We start from the raw sequence: 27,008 nt of genomic DNA on the forward strand, positions 1-27,008 counted from the left end.
TTACTGTGGGGCAACTGGTACGATTCCTGATGCTGTTAAAAAAAGTGAAACCCTTTTTTTTTTTTTATGATTAGAAAGATAGCAAAGGAATCAAAAGAAAAATCCCTCACAGAAAACAAAAAGTTTCTTTGATGATTTTCTTCTAAAGAATTGAATTTATAGCAGTGAAGTACATGAAGAAATCTGAATACTTTGCTCAGATCTTCTATAGCTATGAACAAGATTAAGCTTTGTCACATAAAAAGTTACTTTCAGTTCAGCAGCATTATACCTAATTGTAGTTTTTAATCAAGAAATACTAAGAATATTAGTGGCTCTACTGATGAAAACCTTTTGGGCTTCATAATTTTGAGAAACTTTCGAATGAAATTTTGGGTCCATATAAAAATCTCAGATTATCCCAGTTTTTTTGTTCCTTTTATCCTCATACTAAGATAATTCAGTTTGAAATATAGTGAAGTGAGATACTGAATTGGAGGAAAGTATTTCTTGCTTAGATTCTTCAGGCATTTAAGCAGACTTTAATTAGTGAGAAGTATTTATGAAGGCAGTGAAGATGGTTTGTTTTCTAACTCCTTATGCTGGAAACCACAGAGGTGTCTCAGCATTTCCAGAGAGATGTATAACAATATCTACCTGATCGTTGGTAATTTCTGAAGACTTTTGGCTAATATAGTCTAGTTTTAAGAGTTATTATGCTATCACCTAAAGCTCTACACTGGCTATCACATTGGCATTTGTAATCAGCAAACTGAGGACCAAGTCAGCTTTTAAACTGGCACAGAAATTGAAGACTGTGTGCTCAGTTTCTCTCATGAAATTCAGAGACGAGAAAATTTGTTTATATATCAAGGCTAAATAATCTCTATTTAACCTTATGACCATAGACCTTGTACCCAAAGTGTACAAACAGTTTTAATTAAAAAAAAGTAAAAAAATTTCTAAGGCTTTCATCTTCTTATTGGAAATAAAAATCATTCAACTCCAATATTTTAGAATGCTTCAGGCTGCTTAACTTAAAGCACGCATTGACAATGTTCTGAGTATTCTCCTCAGAATACTTGTTGGAAATGGAGCTGATGAAATTGATAGAAGTAACTAATCAATTATAAATCTCTTCATGTCAGGAAACATGTAAATCTGTTAAAAGTAACAACATTGAAATTTCAAAGACTTAGTTTTTTAAAAGAGTCAAAATTATGTTTTATCTTGAGACATAAAGAAATAATACAAGGTGTTTATTGAATTACCAGAAAATGCTATAGGGATTTAACCTAATTTTAGTATGGCAGAAAATTTTGGCCTAATTCTATTTCATAATCAAACTGTGGATGCTGAAATATTAGGAAGCAACTTTAAATTTTTAGTTTCCTTCTCATTCTTAACTTTCTTACTCATTTTTTTAATTTTTTTTTTTATTTAATGCCCCTAATGCGGGTTTTCTAAGTTTCTAAGTGCACAGAGATTATTCCTATTTCTGTGGAAATATTTCCCTCAGCATAGCATTCCCTTATCTGCACAATTATTTTTTTCTGCTTTCTTTATTCTTCTGTTTACATTTGTCTAGATATATTTTCTGATTCTCCAATATATTGTATCCAAGAACAAGAGTTGCCTTACATCTAATGAAATAGAATTTTCATATCCTTCATTAAAGATTTTTATTTGCAGTTGAAATAACCTAGACTTAAACACAACAGATTAAGATGTCAAATCACATAATTTAGGGGTTTTTTACATTAATGAATTCTCCTCCTTCACTATGAGTGAAAAAGAGAAATCATAAGAAAACAGAATTTCTTTATTCAGCTCATAAATTTTAGGTCAAATTAAGGTTCTATTGAACACATATTTTCTGGACGTTTTGTGTGAACAGATCATGATTTGCAAATGTTTTATGACATGAAACTGAACCAATAATTAAGAACTGTTCCAACTCGAAACCAAATGATTTGAAATATTTTTCTGTTGTTTACTATCTCATCTAGTAGTGACTGAATTTATATTATTTTCTACTGCTATTAATGTTTTTATTATTAATGGATCATATTTACCCAATGAAATTAATTTAAACTTAAGCAGTAGACATAGCTACATCTGTTCTCGCAGATTATCAGGAAGTGAAAATCATGCTCAAATAGAAAAGTAAATGAAAACTATACAATCCCATTTGATTCATATGGTATCTGAAGCAATATCCAGGAGAACATTAGGGGTTTCTTGATGTAAATGCTATTCACTAGAGCTACTTGTGCAAGGAATATAGGTTAATTACATATACATTCCATGAAAGATAAACCAAAACCTATATATACAATCTTTAATAATGAACTTCCTGGTAAAATTAGGAATTTTAATCTAATGATTAAATTAATCTAATTATTAATCTGGAGTTATGAGAAAAAAACCCACTAATTTTGGTCAGTATAGTATATCTGTGTTTGTGTGTTTTCTAAGCATGCTTCTATTCTGCAAAAGCTAATTACTTCAGGAATGTAATTTCCTTACATTAAGACGTGAAAATGCAAAAAAATGTTTTAAAATAAGACTTTAAGTGGAATTGCATTACCAGGTACTGCTAGAATTGAATACCCCATAGAGAATGGTAAAAAATACAAAAAGCACTTTAGCACAAGACTCTGATAAAACAGTTTCAAATTGTATGTATTATATTCTCTGATATATAGATAACTGACTATCAAATAGGAAGTGCCTTTTTGTATGGCATTAAGGAAAATACTAATGAACTTGTGTGTCCTGTTCTGGTGATCACACTTTGAAAGTATGCCTAAAAGTGGAAAGAATTCATTAAAGGTGAAAGAATGACTATAGGTCTGAAAGTAAGTATTGCAGGTAGAGGCTAGAAATCTGTATGTTTAATCTGCTGAAGAGAAGGTTAAGAGGTGACTTGATCATGGTTTGCAAGCACCTTAATGGGAATGAGACTTTTGACAGTAGATGACTCGCTAATCTTGCAGAAAAAGGCATAATGAGATCCAATGTTTCATAGCTGAAGTTTGGCAAATTCAGACTAGAAATAAGGTGTGTATTTTTAAGTGTGAGAGTCATTAACCACTGGTATAACTTATCTAGGAGTGGGTTGGATTCATCCATCACAGGCAGCTATTATGAGGAAGATCCAGCATAGCCCAAGCATGTTGTTCTTTTGATTTAGAGGTTACTCGAGGAAATAGATAGCCTTCATTATACAGGAGGTCAGATTGGATTTTAGTAGTACTCTCATACTTCAAAAATCTAAGAAGGCATATTCTGGGGATAGGGGTTGCACAAAAACATAATTGAGAGGATAAATTTATCATCTGTGTATGTGTTTAACCTTGGCTACTTTTGTCTTGTTTTAATGAGTGTATTGAGTAAAACAGTGACACTGTGTTACAACAAGATACAAAGACACCAGATGGTTTGCTAATGTTAAATGAAATGATCATATCTTGGTAACAGTTATTAGTTCCAATCACAGTGAGGCTTGGTAGCTGCCCACAAGACTCAGTAATTTCTGCATAAATTAGCTATAAGGCAGTAGATTGAATTATTTTCTTAAAAAAACTTTGGAGCATGGTCAAACCTGTGTTGTGCTAAAACAAAAGAACCTATTATGAAGGGGAACCTAAATGGGCATCAGACAAACATGCTAACTGCTGGATTAAAACCTCCTGAAGGTAAAATCTTGGAGAGCACATGGGATATATGTTGGAAATGTTACCCTTGTGAGCCAAACATCCTTGTAAAATAGCTTTGATGAGAAAGGAGAGTGTTGTCTTCAGGGTTTTACTAGGTCCTTCATCTCATGCCTCCTCACGGACTGAGAAACATTAATTACAACACTTTCAGAAGCCAGAAAGCAAAGGAAAATTTCAGTGCTCTCTCCTCTTAAGGTCTGCTTATCTGCTCTGAGCATGGAAAGGAAATAATTTTACAAGTCCTTTATGTGCCTGGTGGGTCTGCTCAGCTAATTCATTGTGAATAATAAAGTAAACCTTAGTATTGTCTAAAAATTAGAAGGAAAGATATGTGAAAGTAAGTTCTAAGCCTTATCTCCTTTTAGGCTAGGAGTGTCCATTCTTGATACATGCTTTGATGTTTCTCAAATTATGGATGTTTTCGCTAATATGAAATTCTCTTCCTTTCTCTTGGCTGCTTTTGTCACTATTGACCACTTTCAAATTTCAGAAATGAGTTTTTTCCTGTTTGAAATAAAATAAAAAGCATTCATTATTTTTATGAAAGGTAGTGACCTCACACTAACTTCTTGATGGAAAAAAAACCTCAGATTTTTCAGTGCCTCTGATTTCTGTGGTCTCTCAGTCTATGTTTCTCACTTTATTTTCTTGCTGAATGACAATTCTGAAACTGAGGACAATATTAATTCTATCCAACTTCCATTTGCACCACACTTCTCCACCCTCACACACAAAAAAATTAGTTCAACACATATGCATGTATGTGGTGTACAGCATTAAGGTATTGTGAAGCTGTCATGTGCTTTTGTTTTTCCCATACTTTTTCACATCTATAACTTTCAGTGTCAGAATTTCATTGTTTCTAGGTTTTTGCACAGTACCACGTACAATGGAACTTTTTTTACTTATGGTTACTAGGCATCTGCATACCAAATAGTAAAAAACAACATACTTATTCATTCTCTAATAGCAGTAAATTAGTGTCATTACTCCTGTACTCCTGTACCACAAATTAAAGGTCTTCTCATCTCTCCGTGAGACACGTATCTTATATTCTTGTTTTGTGGATAAGGAAGCTGAGGCTTCCTAAACTATGATTACATCTTTTTCAAGATCACTTGGTGAAAGATAGACAAGGGACTAATTCAGAAAAGCTGACACTTACCTTAGAATTATCTGGTAGACTGACTATTCTGTTTACCATTTATATTTGCCAGTTTCTTTTATTTTCTTTTCTTCTTTAGGATCAAGTTTTGTACTCTAGCTCTACTTTTCTACAATATACTAATTTCTTCCTGCACTGCTTTTTCTCTATAAAGAGACATGGTGCTCACACTTTAGTAATTTTCCTTTTCCCCCATGCCCTCACATTTTACCCTAGCCATTTTGTTGCCACCTCTCTGAGGAAACTTAGAGCAGCAACAATTCAGCACTCTGTTTATCTTCTCCTTCCACGTTGTTAAAAGAAATGGCATTAAGCTCTACCTATACATTACAAAGTCTCAGAAACAGTCTCTTAAAGCTGAAGGAAGGAGTTATAGGGGAATTTTCCCACTGCTTGCAACTGGAGTACAAATGACAGATTCTCTGACATAAACAGAAGAACAGCAGCAAGAATAAAGTATTAATGTCATTCATTTGTCAAGTGTGAGGTTGGCATTGATGTGTACAAAGCCAGTACTTCAGTGGGATTTTCAAGCCTGTATTTGAACACTGTAATAGACAAAGGATATTTATTTGTTTAACAAGTAAAGATGCAGTACAAACACATGGGTGTATACACACAGAGAACCTTTAGTTTAACATTTCAAATAAAACACCATGAAGTTTGGCAGTGTGTGTTAATTATTTGGTGCAATTGTTGCAAGTCAAAGATGAGAAGGGTACTGCTTGTACGTTCCTCAAATATCCATTGACTGACAGTGACTAATGGAAAACAATCTTTTGAGTCACAGCTTCCATGTACTGATCTTGATAGTCCATAAAAAATAATTGGTAGCAGATGCTACAGATATATGTTCAGTTTGATTTAATATTTCACTTTATAGAAAAGTTCCATTTTGATGTAACAAATACAGACTTATTCTTGCATGAAAAAACATGTGGTACATCTTGCTAAAAAGGGAATTGAATATAAATACTGTGTAAACATTTTTTACTTCTTTTTGATAATGCTGGTTTGGAACTAACTGCTAGAAAAACCTACAGCTGAAATGCATAATTTCCTCATTTCCTCTTTGCCATGATTCCCTCTTTGCAAGAGCATCACTTAGTTAACCACTGCTTCTTTTAATGTTAAAAAAAAAAAAAAAGAAAAAAAAAAAGAAAAAAGAAAGAAGCAGAAGATATAGTTGTAAATCTCTAAAACAAGGTCTGTGGTCACTTCATACAGTTATAAGAACTAAATTTGCAATAGCAGAGCCTATGAGAGTGACATATATGCTTTGTCCAGAGAACTTATAGCACGTCTGCCTCACTGAGTTCTACTTATTTTTGTAAAAGATGAGGGAACTTAGGCAATGGTAGGTAGGTTATATGATACATTAACATAGATTATAACAAGAAGAGCAGTTCATTTGAATTCTGTATCAAAGCAATTGCATTAAATTTGGTACCATTAAGTTCTGGGGGTGAACTGTCTTTTATTTGAGTTTGAGGGCAGAAAGCAGAACAAATTCACAGAAAGCACTTCATTCCAAATACCTGTCTAGTCATGGGAACGATGGTTTTATGCATCTTGAACCTTAGAGTGATTATTATTCCTACAGTAAATAAGAGCAGATGTTTGTCTTTGTGTTGCATTTCAATGCATTTCACCTCAGTGCTGAGGCATGAAACTAAAAATAGATGGAGTGCAACAGAAATCCAGTACCTTTCCACTTTCATGTTTGTCCCCACCCATGCCTTTTCCCTTCCCTTTCTCGTTTCCGTGTTCCTCATTTCTTATACCCTTCAGTAAGGACTGAGAAGATTAACACAACTAGTTAACTTTTAATTTCTTCAAAGATTATTCTATATATCCAGATAGTAAGTACTCTTAATAAGCTGCTGGATAACATTTGGTTATACTCAAAAATCACAGGATTCATATTTACTGTTTACATTGTAAATGTCTTTTGATGTCCTCTCAAGGAAAAAAATATAACTTTGCAGTGAAAACAAGAGTAGACATTCACAATTATTAAAACATTTAAACAAATTTTTAAGGTATGAATTGGGTCCCCATTAGTTATTTTTGAGAGGAAGTCAAAGAGAGACATCAAAAATAAATGAAAAGTTGGCATTATTAAAATTCTAGTTTCTCTTTGAATTAATCAAACTTTTCCATAACTCAGTATTGGTTTCTGCCTTGCCCAAGGTCTTCAGAGGGGAAAAAGTGTTATGCTGATCTCCCCACTGAACTCTTAAGTGGGCTACCCTATGATCCCATAAGTATTTCAGAGTAAGACTATTATGCAGCGATAAAATAAACATACAAACAAAAAGTTGACACTTGCATTATTTTTCAAAATTGCATCCAACAATATGCATTAATTAGTGTGTATGCATTAATGATCCATACTGTAGGTTCATGGTGAAGACAATGTGAATAAAATCAATCTTTCTCAGTGTATAATGTATGATAAAATATAGCAAGATCTAACTTCCAGTTTGATAGAAATATGGGATTCAAGAAATCAGACCCAGACTGGGTAAAAAAATAACTTAAAATTTCTCCTTAGAAAGTCAAGACTGCTATGCATATGTTACCCAAACCAGAGTTTGAGTCTGAAATTGTGTCAGGATTACTTATCAGCAAATGACAAGAATTTTTGTCAAATGTAGATAATTCAGAGGAATGTAATAATGTAGACATTTGAAAAGTCATTTTGTAGTTAAGAAAAACCCATTCTGACTCTTTTTTTTGAGAATACATAGTGATGTCTCAGAAGATAACAATCACAGAATCACAAAATGGGTCAGGTTAGAAGGGACCATAGTAGGTTATCTGGTCCAACCTCATTGCCTAAAACAGGGTCATCCTAGGGCACATTGCATGGAATTGTGTCCAAACAGTTCTTGAATATTTCCAGTGAGGGAGGCTCTACAACCTTTCTGGACAACCTGTTCCAGTGCTCACTCATTCACAGAGTAAAGACATTTTTCCTCATACTTAGATGGAACTTTCTGTGAATCCACTGGGAATCTATACCCTTTGGGAAGTGAGTTATGTCACTGAGACTTTTGAAAGGGTGACAATGAGAAAATCAACAGCACTGAAATTGCTGATATTTACAATGTACCTTGTCTTTATGTACTAATGTAGGTTTTGTCTTTACAGCTAACCCATTTTGCTTCCTTTCCCTAACCTGATGCCATCACTTTCTGGCCTCTTCAGGGCTTGTAATGACACTGCTGACAAGATCAGTTGTAAGAGAATTACTGATCTCTGGATTCTCATCATAAGTTTAGTTGCAAGGCTTTTTCTTCAGAAATGCATAACCTAATTGCTCTCTCTCCTTATCACCTTTCCCTCTTCCTGCTGTTTTCCCCAGGAGGCAGGGTGAGAACACTTCTCTTTTTTCTTCTCTTCTCAGCTTTTTTTCCTTTATGTTTGTCTTCAGATCTTGAACAAGGTGAGAAAGGGAACTGAACTAGATCATAGAGAAACCTTGAACTGCAAGCAGCATTCTGTATGAAAGACATGATGCAGAGATAGGGCTTGTTTAGGAAATTCAGAGCACATCTGAACATTTTTAACTATCAGAGTCTAAAAAAAAATATGCCTTGCTCTTCAAAGCAAATAGATCTGTCACCAAGTAGCCATGTAAAGTTTGCCAGATTTGATCTATGACTCATCCTGGGAATATGATTCAGAAGCAATTCTCCAGAGTAAACTGGCCCTTGGTTCAGCCAGTTTTTTGTGAGATCCTGCCATACGAGCAACCTTCAGTGTTCAGTTTCTGCCCACTAAAACATCCTGAAATCCTCCATTCATTAGCAGAGGTGAACTCTTAGTTCTGCCTGTCAATTTATATATCATAGTACTGTACATTAACATTGCTTTGTGTACAGAAATATTTTCAGTGCCAGAATTGCCCCAGATTTCACCTAAAGTCTTATTATGCTGATGAATTTCTTCTCCAGATTTATTAATTTCTCTAAACAGAGTGCTTGTTGAGATTGATTAAACCATACTTTTTGCAATATATCTATGGTAATAATTATGTAATTATGCAAGCTTTTTTGCCTTTCAGGCATTTTTCTTTATCCATGCATTAATTGAGCTTGTATTTAATATATTAAAGATCCTTAATCTGCACAATATACTTTACTAATTTATAAAAAATTTTACTAAACTATGTTTTAGAATCACAGAGTTGATTAGGTTGGAAAAGAGCTCTGAGTCCAACCACTAACCTGACACTACCAAGTCCACTACCAAGCCATGTCCTTAAGCAGCTCATCTTCATGTCTTTTAAATACCTCCAGGGACTGTGACATAATCACTGCCTTGGGCAGCCTGTTCCAATTCTTGACAGTCCTTTCCAGAAAGAAATTTTTACTACTATCCAGTCTTAACTCACCCTCATGAAACTTGAGGTCATTTCCTCTCATCCTATTGCATATTACTTTGGAGAAGAGACTGATCCCTACCTTGCAACAATCTTCTTTCAGGTAGTTCTAGTGAACTTACACAAGGGTCTCCCTATGACTCCTACTCTTCAGGCTAAATACCCCCATTTCCCTCATAAGACCTGTGCTCCAGACCCTCCACCAACTCTGTTGTCCTTCTCAGGACATTCCAGCACCTCAATTTTCTTCTGATAGGCTCAGAACTGGACACAGGTTTCGAGGTGTGGGCTCATCAGTGCCAATTACAGGAGAACAGTCACTGGTCTGGTTCTGCTGAGCACTCTGTCGCTGATGCAGGTCAGGATGCCATTGGCCTTCTTGGCCACCTGGGCAAGCCACTGCTGGCTCATATTCAGCCAGTTGCCAACCAATACCCCCCGTCCTTTCCGGCTGGGCAACTTTCTGGAACAGTGGCTGCTCTTCCCACAGCCTGTAGTTCTGCATGGGGAAGTTGTGACCCAAGTGCAAGATCGGCACTTGGCCTTGTTGAACCTCATACATTTGGCTTCAGCCCATCAATCCATCCTGTTCTGATCCCTCTTTGGAGCCTTTCTATCCTCCAGCAGATCAACACTCCCATGCAACTTGGTGTCATCTGCAAACTGACTGAGGGCCCATTTCATCTCCTAATCCAAATAATGGATAAAAATATTTAACAGGATCAGGGTCAATACTGAGCCCTGGGAAACACCAGTTGTGACCTGCTGCCAACTGGATAATATATAACTCCATTCACCGGTCTTTGGGCTTGGCCATCCAGACGTTTTTTCACCCAGCAGAGTATAGCCCTCTAAGCCATAAGCAGTGAGTGATTAGAAAGAAATATTGAACATCAATTTGCAAGAAAAATCTGGCTAAGTCATCATGTGAGCTATTGTGGTTTGAAGGACACACGAGAGCTTTTACTCTATTAAAACATTGTATTAGTAAACTATTATTTACTAGTAAATTATATAGCTTATCTTAAAATATTTGTTTGTATATCTCTGCATTTGAAAACCGAAATCTGTAATGTCTCAACAAACTATAAAAAATGGCAAATACCAAGGAGGCCTTTGAAGACTTGAATTTCTTGGTCTTTCTTTGAAGGACTTAACCTTCTCTTTTCTTTGAAGAACTCTTAATTTCTTTTGCTGCAGGCCAGTGGCAAGACAGAAACAGTAGTTCTGTTCCTCTTTCTTTAGCTCTCACTGTCTTTCTGTGTCTTTAATTTTTAAATTTTTTTATACTAGTGATACCTTCCTTGACTTACAAGGACTCTTCCAGAACTGTTTAGAAGCTTCTATTTGGCATTTCTTATAGAAGTTTCATGTACTCTTACATACATTTCCTCCTTCTGAAAAAGGAATATGTTCCCTAAAGGAACTTTCTGTGAGGAAGGAATACTAGCACCAAAAATTTTCTGTGATTTGATAGGAATGCTTTTTACCTCTTCTTTCACCCTATTACCTTACCTTGCAAAGAAGCTTTGAGGATAGTTTCTTTGATTCTGAGACTTTTATCTAAGCCTATCCAGGTAGTTATCATTCAAGTGTATTTTTATTCAGCCTGAATTGCTAAGGAACTTACTAGAATTTAATTTAAACAACATCTTGGTTTCTTAATTTTTTTTATGATTGCATCTTGTATTCCTGATGCAGTTTTGGTTCCTTGAAGAGCAGAGATGGTTCATAGCTCATTACAGATGTGCAAGCCAATTTCTAGATTTCTTTCCAAGCTAGAGCTTGATTTCTAAATACTTCAAATAAATGTCTTAACACTTGCAAGAAAACATTGAGACTTGTCTTAATTTTTAGGTACTCAATTTTAATTTCCAAAGTGTAGAATTACTTTCATAAATTTAATCTCTAACTTTTAGGGTAATTAATATAAAAGCAAAACCACCAGCGCTGACAAAGTCAGCAGTTGCAATAACTTGTGATTTGCATTTTTTCTTTTATTTTTACATTCGTTGACATTAGTAATGAAATCAAGTGATTAAAAACATCTGGTTCTTATGTATTTGTCACTCAAATTTTTAATATTTTATTTTCTTCACTGTATTGCATTACAGTAACCCTATTTTAATGTTATCAACTACTACTGTAGTTAGTTTTGCCTCATGGGTAAAATGTTTAGCAAACGTAATTTATTATTCTTTGTAGATATAGGTATTGTAAAAGAAAGTTTGGCATCCCTAAAATAATAATGAGTAAAAGCAGGAATAGGGTGTATTCCTGAAGTTTCTCCAAATGCATAGGGTAGGACTGTGCTAAAAGTAGATTGATGAATTGGTACTTTGGTATAGAAAGGATATAAACTGTTGACTGAGAGAATTTAATAAGAAGACGTAATAATATCCTGTGTTTTGTTCTCAAATCCAGAAAACACACACACACACAACTTGTTTGACTAGGAAAGATGTAGCTTTTGAAACATGTAAGGCAGGTTTCTCCTCACTCCAAAATGTAGATACCCACTTTCCTCTTCAGTGATCACCTAGGTGCCCCTGACTGACACTGGAAAGAAACTGAAAGGCACCAGAAAGTAATTCCTCTGTACTAAGCAAATGTCCTAGAAGCATAGCACTCTCCAGAGTTACAGAAATTAACATGTATTGGTAGAGAAATTTAGGTTAGTACTTGGGTGTAGATACTTAATGTGTAGGTAGCTAAAAGTATTTAATAAGAATCTTATAATATTAATGGTAATTTTCAAGCACTAGACACTTTTCATTTATGCATAAACTACAGTTTGACCATAGTGAGAGTTGGTGATTTAAAAAATCTATGTACTAAAATTCATTGATTTTACAAGGAATAATACACATAACTCCAGTTATATGGTAAAACTGACTGACTTAACTATCACAGTGGCAATTTTTGTTTTCGTTCAAAAACTGCAAAGAAATTATTTTCTAACATGTTGGTACTGAAAATAACACACACAAAATAAAAAAAAAAAAAAAAAAAAGGAAAAATCTCCCATAGAAAAAGTTCATATTTCGACTTACAGTCTGAGTTGAAATAAAACCAAAATTATAGCCTGTGTATGTAAATGTTGTATTTAGAAAGACTGAGCTGGTCAAAATGAGTAAGCCAGTGAGTGCAAGGGCCTGTATTTCAAAAAGAAAATGAAGTAAAAATAGAGAATAAACATGATGTAATATTTTGATTTGTTTATATGGCTCCATGTGCTTGATCACATTAGAGGTTCAGTACATTTATCTTCCTCCAGCAGAGCAGGTGTTGCTGTGTCATCTGCTGTATAACTTGTCATTTTTGTTACATTTATATGTTCAAATTTTTTAAAATTAAATTAGAGAGACAGGCTTTTGATGTGTGCACCAGTAATGTGTTTACCTTTTTTGCATATTTTGTAGGAATTATGTGGCAGCCTTGACACATTCTATGTCAGAATTTTCATGGAAACTTGAAATTAAAGGTTACAGTTTGGTTTGCATATGGGAGATCAGCAGGATGACACAGCAAAATTAACAACCTCCTTTACAGGAAAAATAAAATTAGCTGACATCCAGAAAAAAAATACACCCTCTAACAGATTCTGAATCATTAATTCTGCTTTGCAAATTTTATTTTTCTATAATTTTGGATTTCTTACTTAGAAATTAGAACAGGAAAATTATTGCAGCTAGAATAGAATATTTCAGATGGAAGAGATTGAGAATAATCACCTAGTTTAACTGCCTGAGCAATTCAGGGCTGACCAAAAGTTAAAGCAAATTATTAAAGGCATTAACCAAAGGCCTTTTAAGCACTGTTAGGCTTGGGTCATTGACCACATCTCTAGCATGCCAGGGTTCCATTATGCAAAAACTGTTTTAAAAATTATTGCTAAAAAATCATGATTTCTCACCCCTGATTTTGAAGTAAGAGTTTTGAAGTGGATTGTTTTAAGTAAAATGTATACTGAAATTTTTAAATGAAGTTTCACTTTTTTTTTTTTTTTTAAGTGTGTTCTATATCTCTGTCTTGTACACATTCAGACAGATTTTTAGTAGTAAACAAACCAGGACAGGATAATTTTTAAAATCAAGGTCACTGGGTGAAACTTTCTTTTCCATCAAAATTAGGTAATCGTGTACAAATACCCCATTAGGAACAGTCTTTGGTATGTATTTTACAACTCCTGCACTGTTATCTGTATTTTGCTTCTATCCTGCTCACAAAAGAAAGTTTGTTTCTTAGTTGTACTGGTTCAAGTTAGAGAAAATTAATTGTTGGGAGAGAAATTTAAGTTATAAATACAACCTGAAAATCCTAAAATGGAAATAAATATTTAATTTTTCTATTTTTTTTTTCTAAACATAAGTATCCATTGATTCCAGTAAGTATTAGGTATTTCAATACCTTTGTGAATCTAGGTCTAAAGACATACAAAAAGTAAAAAGGAAAAGAAAGGACCTAATTCTATGTAAGACCACACACAGCATTAATTGTGGCTTCTAAAGCTTAATGAATATGAAGTTTCACAAAACAAATAAATAAATAAACAAACAAAAAAAAAATATTCCAGGGGCTAGAGGAAAACCAAAGTGAAATGCAACTAAAACACCAATAATTTAATTGTTTCAATCTCTTTGAAACAAAGGTTATATTTAATCTTGAATTTAAAAACTACTTCTCTTTTTGTCATGCTGGTGTTTTCCACAGCATTATAATAGAACTATTATGTACTTGATATCACTTACCATTTTAATTTAAAATTAAATATTTCATTACTGTAATATGTGTCAAAAAGGATTGATTTCATTTAATTTGAAAATAGAATCTGATTTGTTCATATTCAAGGACAACAAAGCAAATATTCTTAGTTCTGATGTTGTCTAATGCACATTAGTGATTTGTAAACATATATTTGGAATGTATTTTAAGTGATGACTAATTCCAAGCTTATTTCCATAGTGAACACGATGTATTTTGAGACGGATTTTTTAAGTGAGACCCAGAATGGCTCCTCATTTGCTTAAAAAATTCAAACCCAGATCTACTTTGCATAATTTTACATAGACAACAGCTCAGTCTAAAGGAACAAATGCTCTTCTTCTCCACGTACACACACATAAATGATGACTACATGTTTGTGTGCATAATTTGCAAACAGCCTTTCCCCTGAAGGTATAGGAAACACACTGTTATTTTACTGCACTTCTTTTGTTGAAGAGGAAGTGGTGTCATTGAATAGAATTGCCTCATCAGACACTCTACAAAAGTGCCAAGTTGTAGCAATCAATAGGGAAATAGCAGATGTGAAGGTTAGTTGGCATCAAAGAATATGAGTGGGAAAGCTTTCCTATGGGAAAGAAAGTGCTTCATTACTCTTTATCTATACTCAGAATGTTGGTTCTATCAAGCTTTCAGAAAATTAGAGTATGATGGCTTTCATGACTCCAGCTCTGAAAGAGTCACTTTAAAAACAATTAAAAAGTTAGATAGCTATCCATCAGGGAAGTTGTACCAAGTGAACAGGATTTTATTAGTTTTTAGACTTAAATGGTGCAATTTTTTCTCTTTCTGAAGAAAGCAGTTACAGTGCAATGGTTCTGGGACAAGGACTGCCTCCCTAGGTAATCATTGTAGATGATGATAAATTTTGCTTTTAGAGCTGTTCCTAGGAAACAAACAACATGTTATCATTTCTAGAGTATGAATACTTGAAAACTGTAGCTCAGAAAGTTCCTTGTTTTGGGACTCCTTTGGATATTCATATTTATTTATTTTTCTGGACAGTATAAGCAATGCTGGTCCACACAGGAACTACTGCAGAAAAACTGAGTTTCAATACATCAGTCAAGTTCATCCTCTCTAAAGAGATTGTCCTGCCAGGAATGGTAAAACTGGAGAGTCAGTGAATCATAGTATTTGTCAGTGGAAGAGCTTGAAGTTTCTGATAGCAGTTGAATACTTGCAGGGAAATACTCACTGATGGATGGTTTTGTTCATTCACTTTGAAAACTTGTAACACAGTTTGTTTTTGAGAAAGTGAATTAGAGATTTTGTGTGGTTGAGACTGATTATGCAGGGGTTTTTCTCTTTAAAAAAAGAGCTCAATTTTTAATCCTATATCTTTCTCTAAGAATATCTCTAATTAGAGGGATGGATACATATTTCTTAAAAAACATTGAAGCGAATTTCTCTCCTCTTTAAATCAAAATACTGCTTAATGGAAGTTATACCTCTTATCTGGTTGATTAATATTTAGAGAAAATATATTTATTGGAATAAATTTATTGGAAATATGAAGGAAGAGTCAGCATTAATTATCTAAAAGCACCTTCTCACTGAAATCCACCATGGATTGAAAGTTAATTGTCCCTGGTCCTTAGGCTCATAAACAAATAAACACTATGACACACTGAATCAGAGATTGCACTGACCGTTTAGGAATTTAGAGCCAGAATGGAATTTGGTTTGCTGAGTACTCTGAAGTGCTTCAAATTCCCGAGCCTCCAAAGTTCACAACAGGGAAACAACAAAGTTCACAACTGAGGACTTTGACATTAAGAGCTTAAATGCACACATTGTATCTGAGTGGTCTTCTTAGAGCTCTGTGTAATGATGTTTACAAGCAAGTTGCTTCTGCCTTCAGTACTTACAGATACATTTGGCAACAAGAGAAAATGATTTTGCCTTTGGATTTAAAATGAAGCTGAGATGTTCCTCTCATACATTAGCTAAGACCAATATTTTTTTCCTCAATAAACAGAGACAAAAGCACCATAAAAAACTGTGAAATAATCTCACTATTTTGTGATTTCGCTGCTTTACCAAATTTACCAAAGCAAGCAAAACAGAGATAGCAATAAGGTTTAAATCTGTATCTAATGTGCATTAAGTTTGCAACTCCAAAGCTTGCAATTAGGCTCTTGTTTTATGTAGAAAATCCACATGAGTAACAGAGAAAATAACCTTTAATTGTGCTAAGAATGTTAAATGTCAGTGTCTTGAAGTTACAAAAACACTCCAAGCTGAAATCTTCAGTGTTTTCTAATATGAGAGGGCACAGATAAACCTTATTTCTATTGCTCAGAAACAAATTACAAAGAGTTTCAGCCAACTGTATCAGCTGCGAGCACTGAAATTCAGGGTTAAGTTTACCTGTAAGTGAGATGAACTGTAAGCTTCTGTTCTGACAGCTTTTCATCTGCTCTAATATCCATTGCTTTAATCAAGATTGCTTTAGAAGTGTAATGATTCCTGTAGTACATTTTTGTTCACTTACTATATCTCTTTTATAGAAAGAACTCAGCTTTTCTGTGTCTCTTTTATAGAAAGAACTACTATGAGAATTGCAGTTTTCAGAGTGGGAAATCTGGTTGGAATATATTTAATATGAAGCATGTCCTCTAACTGTGTTTGTGTAAGTCACATTAAAATTTACATTTTGCAAGCCACAATAAAAAAAAATAAAATAAAATAAAATAAAAAAAACAACCAAAAAAGAAAAAAATAAACCAAACTCCCACAGACTGAAATTAGTGACAATTTTTGATTGTCATACAGGTAGATGTCTCATTCATTAAATATTGCAATTTAGCTAATTAGGCTATATAAATGGTTTTGGTTTTTTTTTACTGTAGGTCTCCTGAGAGTTTTCTGAAAACAATGAGCATTTTAATTGATTACCAAAACAATAAAGTCCAAAGAATTATGTTAAACTACTTTTCCCCAGGAACTACACAGAGATTCAATAAAAGATGAGGAATAGAGCTGCTTCAAAGCTCAGCTGTAGCAAACTTAACACATGGATACAAACAGGTGCCATGAAGAAAAAAAAAGTTTATTAGGAGAATCTGATCCTGTAATTACTCTAGGATAATTTTTTATCATAATTCTAAATATAAGAAATTCCTTTTTCATAATGACATGCGTTTTCAAAACAATTGCATCATATGAAACTCTGTGCACTTTATTGCTTTTTTTTAATTGCTGAAATTTGTATTTCTATGCAATCACAATTTATTGTGCTGAAAGTCTCTAGGCAAATAGATGGGTATTGGATTAGATGATTTACAGCTGTAGCCTTCTATGTACGGTTATCAAAAACTCCTTCCTATAATTTTTTTCTTAAACTAGCACACAAACAAATCCACTTTCCCAGAATGTGTTCTACTAAATTGATCAACAGAAAGTACATGAAAATTTGCTGCAGGATGTTCAAAGATTACTGATGCAGAAATGTACAGAATAAACAGAGCAATGCTTTTACTGGTGACATCAAATGCATGACATTAACAAGTTTGGGGTATGTAGGGTACTATTAAATTCACTGTGTTTTAATGAAACATGGAACTAACTGCACCCAGGATTTGAAAGATCTTCAAGAATAAACAAATTTTTTTTAAAGGCTAATTTATACTTAGGAGGCATAGAATATATCTATATATATATTTGCTAATATCCTTCCCCTACCTTCTTTGTGTCAACTACACAATCGTACCACCCCTTTCAGATTGATAACATTCTCTGGTTTCTGGTTGCCTTCATGGTCTTGGTTGCTCCAGGTCTCTTGGGACAATCTGAAAAATGATTTCTTACATTAGAGCTAATGCTTTTGAGTAACTGCACTTTAAATTCTACTTATACAGAAAATTATTTTAGTTCTAGTGTACAGTCAGAAAAAGAAAATCATACATCTATGCACTTTCTCATGAAAATACTATCTTTTTTTCTTGTTTTCACAAGACAATTATGCCATGCTTATTCCTGTGTTAGCTTCAGAGACTTGCAACTCAACTACCAGCTAATTATTGTATTAGTGATAATGGCTTGTGTTGTGGGTTGGTTTTTTGGTGGTTTTTGTTTATCTGCTGGTTTATTTTGATTACTGTCTTACTTTTGTTTGCATCTAATACCCTGGGCACTATATTATTATATATTTACATTAAAGCCCTAGTGTGAATTCAAATAGTTAAAATCTGAGTGAAATTAGCAATGTAGTGCAATTCACAAAAAGCACAAGTCCCTGAATGGATTTGCACCAGTGATTTAATTTTCATGTAGTGACAAGAACTTCCCTTTGCACTAGAATCCCATGCATTAATGTGATGATCTGGTTACCACTCTGAAGTAAACAAAGTGATTCAGCTTTCACATGTCCAAACATCTTCCAGTCATGGAAAGCTTTTCCCCTGCATTGGCCATCTGGCATCTTAACAGCTTGCTTGCCTCCAGCTCTCCTGGTACTTCCTCAGCCCTCAGCATTGTATTAATGCAGTGAAGTTTATACATGCTCAGTGTACTCAAAGTACAGAGCTGTTTTATTTACAGAGACAGTTGAACAGAAAAAAACTGCTTCATTAAAAAAAAAAAAAGAATCAGCAGAAACCCACCTAAAACTTCTAACAACTCCCAAACCAGGAAAAACAAAACAAATAAAAAAAACAACATGAAGTAAACTAAGATTAACTTTTAACTGTTGTGTGGCACCTTGAACGTGTAACTATTTATCCAGTAGCCTAATTAAACCAAACTGTGACCAGAAAATCTGAAATTTGGGTCTCAGTTGTGAAGCTCATAATATAAAATCTGTCTACGAAAGAGTTTTATGGGGAGTTACACTCACCATAAATTTAACATAATCTGGGAATGTAAATATTAATAAGAGTGTGGCTCTGGAAGTTTTCTCGCATTATTGTACATAAATAAAATTATTAATTTCCTAAAATATTTGTTATCTAATTTTTTTTTCCCCCCATGGATATAGCTGATTGTACAAGTTTGCAAAAAATAAGCCTATCACTTTTAAACCACAGCTGGTGATTTAAAGACAACAGGTCTTTAGTGTTGATTCCTCCCCAACAGCAGGACTCCTCTGTCATTGGACATTTTTGTGAAGATGTAACATCTGTTTTATATCATTCTGTCTGCCTAGCACTGGTATTTATCACAGATAGCAGAGAAATAAGTGCTTATTATGTGGCTTGAGATCAGAACACAAAAACCCCTTTTAAAGTTCAGAAAGGATGAACAAATCTCTGAGATTATTTGGTTGCAAGTCTGAGGTTTAGGAGTGGGGTTTTTTATTTCTCAGAAAACTTATTTTTAAATTAGGTTTTCTGAAACTACATGTAATGTTTTTTCGTCATTGTATTTCTAATCTCTGTGATGTCTTTGTGTCAATTCTGCACAATAATGACATTGTTAAATACAGCTAGATCTAGACCTAAGTCCTCTGCCATTAAACCTGTGGTCCTTTTAAGTTCTTTTATTATGGTTTAAAGTCATGGTTGAAAGCAATTATTTGGATTAATTTTATGACATGAATTTCACGAGATATTGATGCTTAGCTGTTCTCTGTACTCAGTACTCTGGCTGCCCAAATCTCAAAGCCTAATATGCTGCTTCCTTTGCTTCTAGACAACAGAATGGCAGGCTGTCGTTCTCCTTTAGATCCTGATAAAAAAACATATGGCTAGTGGTATTCCACAAGATGCCATGCTTTGACTCTCAGCTGACTTCATTTTCAATCCATCCATTAAAAATGGTTGACAATATCTAAAATTCAAGCAATAAGAAAAGGCTGCTGTAAATTGAGGTGAAAAAGAAAATAAATTTTTTTTTAATCTCTCTCGGTGGAGAGCATGGGGAGGGGTGTGAGAGGATCCCACAAAAAAATCTTTTCAGGCCCAATGACAGGATTTTCCAGAAGGTCAGGTAAAAGTGGAAGGTGGAAGTCTTTCATCATTTCTGTCTTCATGTTTTGAGCCCATTTAAAGTCTGGAGTTGTATGGACAGGAATGTGCTTCAGTAGGGTTCCTAATTTAATCATCCTGTTCTAATCGTACTACCTAATGAAAGTATCTTGTCCTTGCAATTAAAAGATCTTTCAAAAAATTTATACATGCAGGAAAGCAGTTTCCAAACAGAAAAAAATACTTCATTGTAAAAATCTCATCAGTTTAGTAGGTATTTATATCAAATTTCTCCGGATGAATTTACCTGAATTCACTTATCTCTGGCTTAAACCAAGTCATTCATCTTCCCTAATTTCAGAGCATAACACGACTGAGATTTTTATTTCACTTCTCTAGGTAATGCAAGATTGGGACAACCAGAGAATTTTTCTGTGGAGATATCCTCTTTTTCCTTTTCTGTTAACTGAAAAGTGAACCTTTATGAATATCTTAGTTTGTAACCCGTGAATAACTTTTGAAGGTCTAAAGAAAGTACTATAATTTTCTGACTGTATTTTTATTTAATTCTCAGTGTTATTTTCATTCAGGAATTTTGTAGCCACATTTTTTAAGTTTTGTAATTTTAGAAACAGTATTTTGCCCCTTTGGGTTATGTGTAAGTTGGATAGCTCATCCATTTACTTCAAGAAATTGGTTATTCTGGTTATTTCTTTTCCTCCCTCTGACTAAAACTGTATCTTTAGTTTTGCTGGGTAAAAACTCCTTCTACTAAACCAGTAAAGAAATACTATGCCGTATTAATCTCTGTTTTTAAATATACTGTCCACGTGCTAATCATAACCACAGGTTTTTCTTATAATAGTAAGTGGTGAAGGAAGTAATTATGAATATAATAAGTGTCCTTATTTTAAAATAAACTGCATTGTTGATATATTAATTAAAGAGCATCATTATTGCATTAAAGTTTTATAATAATCCCAAGTTTACCTATCTAAATTACTCAAATAAAATTGTACATCCATCATTTCTTCTTCTAAGATGCCATCTGTTCCACAGATAACTTAGGTAAGTAATTGCTGCTTTAGTCAAAGTGCAACATTTAAATCCTCAATTGCCACCTGTCCCTGCAGTCAGCAATTTCATTACTTTCCTAAGAAAGTTTGCTTCTGATGTTATGCAGAAATGACTAAGTCTGGCTGTTCTGAACAGCTTAAGTGCCTGCTTCCAAGTCTCACTGGGAACTAGCCATCCTCGAGGGACTGGTCTGGAAACAGGATGACTGGATCTTCTTGATTCCAACAGCGACAGCAGTGTTATTATAACTTGGTTTTAGCTGGTGATTCAGTTTCTAGAGAATACATTAGAAAGAATAACTGGATTTTTTAATTCTAAGACATTTGGAGGGGAGAGCTCTGCATCCAGATTAATTTCAGATGTTCTGGTTTTGTGACTTATTATGACCAGAAGAGCAAATAGATAAATAGGTTAACATTCTAAGATAAGAGGAGGGAAAGAAAGCATTTAAAACATCTGGAAATTCAGGGTTTGCTGCACTGGAATGCTAATGTGTCTTATACCAAACAAGGCTTTGCTACTTATTTTACACAGAGGGACTGTAAGTTTTCTGTCGTTTTGCCAATGCTATGCATTCAGGATGGAAGAAAAATTCTGTATAACTTGTATTTCCATCTTATTTTTGCTCTTTAAAGTGTAAATTTTGTTTCTAGATAGTCTATTTTAATTTAGATTATCTCTGGTAACTTCAATGGACATATATCCTCTCCTTCTTGGTATGATGGCAGAGATCCAAAGGTTCAGGTAACAGGCCATTCTATTTAGAACATTGAGCGTGAAAGTTTGTTGTTGCTTTTTTAAAGAAAAGCAAACAGAAAAATGGGGGGAAAAAAAGAAAAAAATTGCTGCTTCATAGCAAGCTATGGATTTCAGACAAACTAGGATAGCTTTAATTTGTACTCTGCCTATTTGAATAAGGTATTTAACATAGTAATTACTTGAGTATTCATGTTCAGTAATTGCTATAGCACATCTGCAAAGAATCTAATTTCCTTGCCTTAATATCTGCAAAATATAGTATATTTTCTGATTATAATTTTTAATCTTCAATTTAGTAAAAGTAAACATTAAAACCAAAAACCACAAAAGTTAAAAAAGGCAATTAAAAATGTATATATTAAAATACAAAACAGTAATTTTGCTTATTGCTGTGACTTATTACATTTTGCATATTACTGTGGTAATGCTGAAGGGCTCACATCACTATGCAGTATAAGCACCCAGTTAGTTAAAGCAAAAAAATTAGGAAGCCTCCCAGCTGGAGCCGATGATTGCCTCCACCAATTGTATCCCTAAAAATGAAGAAGAGTGAGGGAAAATACCATATTGGTGGAAACTACTATGATCACTGCCAGAGAGATTCTTTCTGGTCTTCTACATTCTCAGGAAATATTTTACCTGATCAATTAAATCAATTAATAACTGAGGTTAAGGTCTGAAGAAAACCTGTTCTGAGGTGTTAAAATTCAGTCTTACAATTTAGCTTAGCTTTGCTTAACTCTTCTAATAATAAGATATAAACCCAGCCAAGCAACTGTCATTTCCATGGTGAATGGCTCGTGAACACATTTTAGTGTTAGTAAGAAAACAGTGCTTCCTTACAGTTTCTTTGGAATTTTTGTCTTTCTACAATATAGCACATACATAGCATATATAACACTTCCATTCTTGATTACATCTTTCTCAACTTGTCATTTATACTTCAGAGATGAGGAATTCCTTTTACACTCCCAAAGCTTGATCTTGCACTTCTTACATGTGACATTAAAGGACATCAACAGTCCTTATGACTACACCTCACTTTGTTACTTCTCTGTTGATGTTCCAATTATTTAGATATCCAGGCTGCTAAAGGATGGCGTTAATCAATAGAGTGTGTTTTCTGAGCACTGGGTTGTTATTATACTCTCCCTTATGTTTTCAGTGTTTCTTATTGCCATTCATTAGCTTTCTCATGAATATGATGCCAGAAAAATGAGCTGCATAATCCCTGTGACATTTAGTGACTAAATGAAAATGCCAAAAAAAAATTGTAGCAATAACTTATTATAAAATATGGTAAACAAATCATTAGAATTTAAGTCTGTACTACTTTCTATTTACTATCAATTACTGTCAAACAACAATCTGTTCTCCATGAATCTTAAATTTCTGTTTTATAGCTGTTTTCTGTAACATGGTGTGGCCTGCCCACAGAGTATTTTGAAAATGAGGTCCTGACAAACTGTCAGATAAGATTTATATAAAAATATATATCTATATGTATGTATATACACACACAGAGTATATATATATACATACAGTATATATATTGTGTATATATATATACAGCATATATGTATACACACATAGAATATGTGTTGTATATATATATATATATACACATACACACATTATATATATGTACAAAAGATGAAGATAGATTATATAATTGCAATCTAATTATGAGGGGAATAGTTTAAGGGAAAAGACCTCATTCCTCAGGTCTTAATATAGAGAAACATACAATGTTTGGTGCAGTCTTTTTCTGTCTCCCTGCCTGAAGTGGTCATTGTGACATATGGGAAATTACCCCCAGTTACATACATGCCTTTTCAGATAGATACACTGTTTGATGCCTGTGCATTCTTTGAGATGTCTCTGAATTCTGTATCCCAGCAGACACAATAACCTTGCTTAGATCACTTTCTTTGTGCACAATAAACTAATCAAGTGAGAGAGCCTTTTGCCTCTCTGTGGAAAGCACATGCATTAGCAAGGATTTGCAGGAGTCACAGGTAAACTCCAGAGTGGAACTGAACGCGATTGAAAACACAGCCAAATGACAAGGATGAACATGATCAGGTAGAAATTACTGTCAAAAAAAAAAAAATAAAAAAAATTAGTATTTAAAATTTAAATATAAAGAATAAATCCCACAAAAAAGTACTTTTCCCCCCCTCAAACTAATTTCTATTTACAATATTTTAAGCTTATGAGACCTTAGAACTCACCCGATACCCTTGTGATTTTGAAGAAAATGCCATGGAGTAACTATGAAGTCACCATATATATCAATTGAACTACTTCGTAGGGGAAGTAATATACACAAAATAGATATGTTGAAGCATATTTTTTTAAAATTCTTTGCAAAAATCAACTCCTTGATAGATATGAATGAGCAGGTGAGACACTGGTTTTAATTTATGTACGGGTTGTTCTTTGATTGTTTATGACAGATTAGTTCAGTAGACATGCAAAGAAGTTGCACAAAAGAACAGTGGCTTTCTGTCCCTGGGGTTGATCCTATTTCAAAAATAGTCTACATCATGATAGCTGGTTGGTTATGGCTCCCAACAGCACTTTGTTAGCAAGAAATTTCCTGAGCATCCCAGTACTCCAGCCACGCCAAGTGACCATATGGAAGTTTAGGATTTGGCTTTTGGTCACTATCACCATCATGGGATGGCACTTGTGAATTTTGCTCCAACACTGTAAATCCACATTAACTATTTAATGGGGTTTTAACAGATTATATATTTTTTTATTATTATTTATGATTATCTCATTACTTAGGAGAATATGTTATTTTAGGGTTATTTCTAGTTAAATTATATCTATGGAAGTCTATATTGTCTCTTTAGACGTGATTCCTAAAACACATATATCTCGTAGCTTTGTCTCAAAAGGCGTGAAAATGTCTGCTGGCTGAGCTGAAATAATATAAATCTAGGACAATGCTCTATGCTTTTGTAGTTGTGAGACTAGAACAAGAAAAATTGCCTCTATATGGACACCTCTAATTTGAACAAATCATAGCAAGTGGTTAAAATACAAGAATACAAACATGACTACTGTTGAATCTCTTAGCTCAGCGTGTTGTTTATGACAGCAGTCAGTCTAGGGTGAAATATGAGAAACTGAATTGCACTTGTCTGAACTGGCACTGGATTTTAGCTCACATCCTTCTTGAGATAAAAGTAGCACCATTTCTGTTTAGTAACTACATTGCCAAAATAAAAGGCAGATGTGAAGATTGCTGCTTTACAGTGACATTATTTGTCTTCCAAACTGTCTTGCAAATCACCTGAGTCCACTTTTATTTTTTTTGGTGGAAATGCTTGTCGGTGTAGTCACAATTTTCCCAGATGTTTCAGTGATAATAGAAGCAGGTCTACAAAACACTTAATAGACTTGCAGGTCTCTATTTTCAGATGCAAAAGGCCAAGAAAATTTGATAGTGGAATAAAAGCTGGGAGGCTAGTTGACAGTGAAGGTAAGATCTGGAAAAATTATGAAGGGCCAAACAGACTTCACTGTTCCTCCAGTGAAGACTTGGCAAAGGGAATAGGATCATTCCTGACATGAAAGGGAACTGGATGGCTCGTCAGATAAGGTCAGGTTTTGGACATTGCTCACCTGCTGCCTTTATCCTGCAAATGGTGCACACAATCTATCATAATTACCATTCTGCAGCCAGCCCTGTCTGTGGCCTTGTAAAAGGCTCCAGGAATGAAGCTGTGTCTCATCACTTCTGTCAGCTTTCTCCAAACATTCATAGATTCAGTCAAATATATACTATCAAGTTAATTTCATGATGTAAGAGGCTAGACCTGTATTTCCCCCATAACTTGCTTGGAGAGTTTTGGTTCTAAGCAAAGGGATTTGCTCATCTGTCCTGTTATATAATGTATTGTGTTAAAAAATATGTTGAGTAAAAAGCCAATATGCATTGAAGCAAAAGCACCTATAATGTGTGAAGCTTGAAAGTGAAAAACACTGTTACATACTGTACATTTAACTGTATCTTTATATTTCATCCTTTAATCACAGCCTACTGACAGTTAGACTGTGAATGTGTAAAGTCTTTACTATATACTTCGTTAAGGATTCTTTTATGAAGTTATTTGTTGATTTCTCTTAAAAATATAACTGTGTATAGATTCTTGAAAATGTAACTTTTATACATATATAGCTGTCATGTGCTGGTCTTTGGACTTACCTTATGGTAAGAGGGCATAATAGGTTTAGGTTCCCTTAGATTTTGAGCACATTTTCTGCCTTTTGAGAAGTGAGAGGGGAACAGCAGGGACCAGTCATTGTTACCTGCTCCCCAGAGTAGCTCTTTACTAATTGGATATGAAAAGGGTTGATCAGGTTTTGTTCTGAAAGGGAAAGACCCATGATTGTGAATAAATACGTATATAACTTGTCCTCTATGAGAATTTATTTGGTTTTGCTACCTGGATGGGCTCTGCTAATGATGTGAAAACTGTACTAGCCATTACAGCAGCTTACCCTGTTTTATCATCCCCTTTTTAGACCTATCACATGTTCACACCTGAGTTCAAGACCAAAACTCCCGAGTTCAGCCTCTGTTTACCAAGTGATGTTGTTATAAACCAGGCTACTTAATGTGTCCTTTTTCTTCAGTTTCTGTATTGAAGAAAGGAAGTCATAGTTACATATTTCAGTGCCTGATGTTAGGAATGGCTTATATTTGATTAGCACTTTGAAAATGAAAGGTCTAATTCTGCACTGTTTTCTTCCTTTGTCTGAAAACCTTTCTCATCTAAGACTATGAGAGGGTTGTTTTTTGCATTGTCTTCTCCAACCTCCTTTCCCCACATTTTTTGTTCTAAACAACGGGTCAGTATCTTTCTTCATAATTTATCTGTGAAGGCCTGCAAAGAACCAGTGTCTTAGACCAAAGAGAGAGAAGCTGATATCCTACTCTTTTTCCCCTATATGTGCAGGAGGAAAAAAGGCTGAAGGATGTAAGGAGATTTTCACTGGAGAATTCTAAGCCAGGACCTATCTCCAGTTCTTACAGCCACAAGGAAATAAAAATATGCATCTGATCTTTAGGCTGAGAGGGTAATACCGTGTGCATTGTCATACATAGAAGCCATTTCTTTTTAGAAATACTAGGAACAAAATACACCATTTTGCCTCAGACAAAACTGTGAACAGGAGAGAGTTTACAGATTTCTCTTCTTATT

General features: G+C 34.2%; 1 protein-coding gene across 1 annotated transcript in view; it reads left to right on the forward strand.

Moving 5' to 3' along the window:
* The window catches only part of GRIK2 (glutamate ionotropic receptor kainate type subunit 2), a 307,573-nt gene that overhangs the window by 219,477 nt on the left and 61,088 nt on the right, over window positions 1–27,008 (forward strand). The gene's annotated exons all lie outside the window — the stretch shown is intronic.

The sequence above is a fragment of the Poecile atricapillus genome, chromosome 3 (assembly GCF_030490865.1).
Source record: "Poecile atricapillus isolate bPoeAtr1 chromosome 3, bPoeAtr1.hap1, whole genome shotgun sequence".
Classification (NCBI taxonomy): Eukaryota; Metazoa; Chordata; class Aves; order Passeriformes; family Paridae; genus Poecile; species Poecile atricapillus.